The 4282-nt window shown below is 37.6% G+C and overlaps 1 pseudogene; it reads right to left on the bottom strand.

Moving 5' to 3' along the window:
- Nucleotides 1-929: 929 nt before the first annotated feature.
- Nucleotides 930-3797, bottom strand: LOC104656748 (annotated as a pseudogene).
- Nucleotides 3798-4282: the final 485 nt, after the last annotated feature.

Genomic DNA, 4282 nt, shown 5'->3' with positions numbered 1-4282 from the left:
CAGATTTGGCTGTGAGGTCCTTCCTCTTGTCCCATCTCTTCAGGATTTTTTTTTTTTTTTTTTTTTTTCCCATTGGAGCAAGAGAGATGAAAACCTAACCTGAGTTACAAGATAAATGAAACAAGACTGCAGTGACCAGGAGCAACTGGGATTGTCCTTTACCTTCCACATCCAATGTATGCGCTTCACAGCAAAATGACAAATATAACAAATCCACAAAATACAACAGCTAGAATTACAAGATCGATTCATCCAAGGGTGGTAGAAGGCAAGAAGAAAAGGTGGAAGGGTAAACATCACAGGGAGAAAACCAAAATATTCAAATCAGTCCAGGCATAGGCACTTGCAAATGATAGAAAATAGCTGCAGAAAAACCTGTGGTCCTTTCACACTCAACGGTGGTGTTAAAAATCCATACACTCAGCTGGGCGCAGTGGCTCACGCCTATAATCCCAGCACTTTAAGAAGCCAAGGTGGGCAGATCACCTGAGGTCAGGAGTTCAAGACTAGCCTGGCTAACATGGTGAAACCCTCTCTGTACCAAAAATACAAAAATTAGCTGGGCGTGGTGGCAGGCACCTGTAATCTCAACTACTTGGGAGGCTAAGGCAGGAGAATCGCTTGAATCTGGGAGGCAGAGGTTGCAATGAGCTGAGGTAGTGCCACTGCACTCCAGACTGGATGACAGGGCAAGACTCCATCTCAAGAAATAAATAAGTAAATAAATAAATAAATCCACACACTGGTCCCAGGAAGATCCTGCCTTACAGGCACCAGAGACAAACATTCCAATTCCTCAGAGAGAAGGGAATAAGCAGAGGGCCCTTGGCAGAGTGGGTCCTGCCTTCCCTTTCAGGGGCAGGTGAACAGGTAAAAGAGCTGCCACAACCTTTTCCAATCTTGCCCATCTCCTTTGGATGGCAGAAGACTCAGCGGCTTGCAGCAGCCTTCAGTTTGGCAGGAGATAGATGTGGTGACGGGAACTTCTCTGCAGAATTTGAGTTGCTCAAGAAAGACTGCAGGTAGACTGCCTTGTGGAAGAGTCTGTTGCTTAACAAGACCACCAAGGAGAAGAGGCACAACTGGAAGAGGCTGATAATATATGAGGGCTGCATTGCTGTGAGAAAAGCCAAGGACAAACCAATCCAAAGTAGTAAGGACAGGTACTTTCTATGTTAGACAACCGCTGATGCATTTCAGTTCCTTTATTGAACCAAGGATATTCGAAGCAGTAGAGAGAGAGAGAGAAGTGACATGTGAAAGAGACTAACCAGCTGACCAACAAAATGTATGGGAAGGAGATTCACAAACATTCCCTGAATCAGGAAAAGAGCCTACAGCAAAAGGGTGAAGACCATGTCATCAAAAGGGTGAAGATCGTGTCAGCAATTCCCACTAGGGAATGGGTGAGGCTTTCTCCCTAATACCTCAAAAGCCAGGTCAACTGTATCCTGGCATCAAATGGCATTCACAACTTTGCAAAGCACAAACCAGTGGATAACCCAAAGAGCACTGGAAATTGACGTGAGGAAGAATTCCAGCCATAAGCAAACATCTCCATGTAATGATCAATAAATCAGTCAATAAATCGGGCTGTTACTGACTGAAGCACAGGAATAAATATCCCATAAAACAAGAGGAGATTGAAGCCCATTCCAAGAGCAACACTGTAAAATTCTCCTAACAATACGTGGCTCACTCTCTTGCTTCTGCTCTATACTCTGGGCTCTTTTCTGTGCTAGGAGGCTACTTGCCCTTCTGGGCGCAGTGGTCCCGGCCCTGAGAGCACCCTGGCAGGGCTGGCAGTCAGGGTTGGAGGAGCTTATTAGGGCGATGGTGGTGAGGGAACCAGCCAGAGACCCGGTGGTGAAGCGGCAAGTCCTTCATGATGAGAGATTTGGGGGCACTTCTCTCTCCTCTGTGTATTTGATAATATGGGTGGTGAAGAGATGGCTGACTGACTATCAAACCTTTCTCCAGGACCTTGACAACGGAATCAAATACTCCATTTGGGGTGTTTTTACCATCTCAAAACTAGATGCTCGAATCCAGCAATAGGGAAAGGCGCAATGTCGAAGAAAGGCAGGTAGTGTCCTAACCCAGAGAAGGGCCCAGGTATGCGTTATTTCTTAAGGCAATTGCATAGCAGAGATTTTATTAGGATTTGGAATGTATTCACCTATTTTTGCAACATTACCCTATTTTATTATTCTGATAGCGATGCCTACCTAGAGGAGTTGTTGGGGTGAAATACAGGAGCCAAATTAAAACACATTTCTTAACTAATGATCAGACCTAGATAAACTTAATTTGGTGGGAATTTTTAACTTAGTAGTAATTTACTTCAACTCTTAAGTAATTCATAGAGGTGAGGTGTTTATACAGTAAATTATACAAATGAACATTTTTAAAATGAAATAAAATAGAATCTGATGAAAACTAATCCTTAGATATCAACAAAATGTATTTTTATTATTTGCAAAACCAATTTTTTAAATAAAATGCCTGATACAATTTATGCTATGATATGAAAAGAAAATTTGGTTCCTTATTTTTTCCTAGAACTATAATCATTATTAAATTCATATAAATTATTTAACAATAAACAAAGAACATAGAAGATTAGAAACATCATTTTAATCTAATAATTCAATGAGGTTGTAAAAACATAAAATCTTATTTATTGGGAGAAGTCAATTAACTTTCTATGTCTTTTCTTTCCTATTTAAGTTAATACCATTGACATATTCACAAGGTTGTTGAAAGGTATGAGCAACATAAAAATTGTAAAGCAGTTTAGAAATATAAAGTGCTATGTAAATGCTTGAAGATGGCTATGCTTCTGTGAAGAAAGTCCAAATTTCTATTTATTTTATCAGTACAAAATGAAACAGTCTCCTATTACTTGAGTGTTATGACAGAGAAATCAAATATAAATTCTTTACATAATGAAGAAATAGTTGACTTAAAATGAATGATGACATGAAATTTACATATTTCAGCTCTTACCTGACCTTTTCATATTATCTAAAATCTTTCCCTACAATAAATAGCTACTTAGTCATCTAGAAAATCAAATTTAGTTGGGCCAAATACTTTGTAATAAAACTGCCCCATAAACTAAACTGTCCTCCGAAGAAACTATTCATAAAAAGAAATATGAGTTGAAATATTGTCCTTGGGGGAATAATTTAAACTTATCCAGATAATTATTATATTGATCTTTGCAAAAAACCCTTTAGTCAGTTGGCCCAGTGTGTGACCCTAGCTGACTCCTTTAATGCTGAGCCTCAGCTTCCACAATTTCAAAAGCAAGGAGAGGGGTAAAACCTGCCCTAAACCTCACAAGGTAATTGGAATGTGATTAGATATGTGGGTGTTTAACATATTTCATGTATGTTTATATGTAAAGAATAAAGATGCTGAAAACCTATGGCTCTTGCTGCTTTATTATTTTGACTTTGAATCTCTCAGGAAAAGCAAAATATCAAGTTGCTACATTTACCTTACTTGCTCCCTCTCTCTAGAGACAAAAATTCAAAATAGAGAAATTCAATTAACAAACATATTTTAATTATTCTTTGTTTTCTTTTTTAAAGAAAAAAACAAAGAATTAACTAGTAGACATAGATTCATATAATAAAATATTAAAGCCTAGTGAGAGCCTATCAACTTTGATGATATGTTGCAAACTGTGCAATCATTATATTGAGTTTTTAACTAGTTTGTCTCTCCTGAAGTTTAGTCACATACATTGGCACCCCCAAGTCCTGTTTGACTTTGCCACCCTTAATCATACCCGTAAGTGCTAGATGTGGGTATTTATGAACTGACAAAGGAAATTTGAATTTTTGGCATATATCTCAGTAGCCAACTTAATGAATGTATATTTCCTGAGTGAGCATTCTTTAGAAAATTGAATTCAATTTATTCAAACAACATAAAGGGATAGAAAACAAAGAAAAAATAATCCTAGGACTGTGGATTTAAAAGTAACCACTATTAAGTTGGTGTGTGTGTATATATATACACACACATATATATGTATATATGTGTGTGCGTTCATATATATGGGTAGTATATAATAAACAAAATAGTGTATTATTTTATTTGTACAAAAATTAGATTATCTTATATGTGTTGCTCTGTAACTTACTTTTTTCATTTAACTGCTCATAAATCTGTCTTTCTATCATCTACCTTTTTGTCTTCATGAGCATCTTTTACAATTACTCTTCCAATCCAAACTTCTACAGTGGGGTGTAGTAAGAAACAATAGACA

This window comes from Rhinopithecus roxellana, chromosome 1, assembly GCF_007565055.1.
Source record: "Rhinopithecus roxellana isolate Shanxi Qingling chromosome 1, ASM756505v1, whole genome shotgun sequence".
Classification (NCBI taxonomy): Eukaryota; Metazoa; Chordata; class Mammalia; order Primates; family Cercopithecidae; genus Rhinopithecus; species Rhinopithecus roxellana.
The sequence above is the reverse complement of the archived record's forward strand: the minus strand, read 5'-3'. Positions and strand labels throughout refer to the sequence as shown.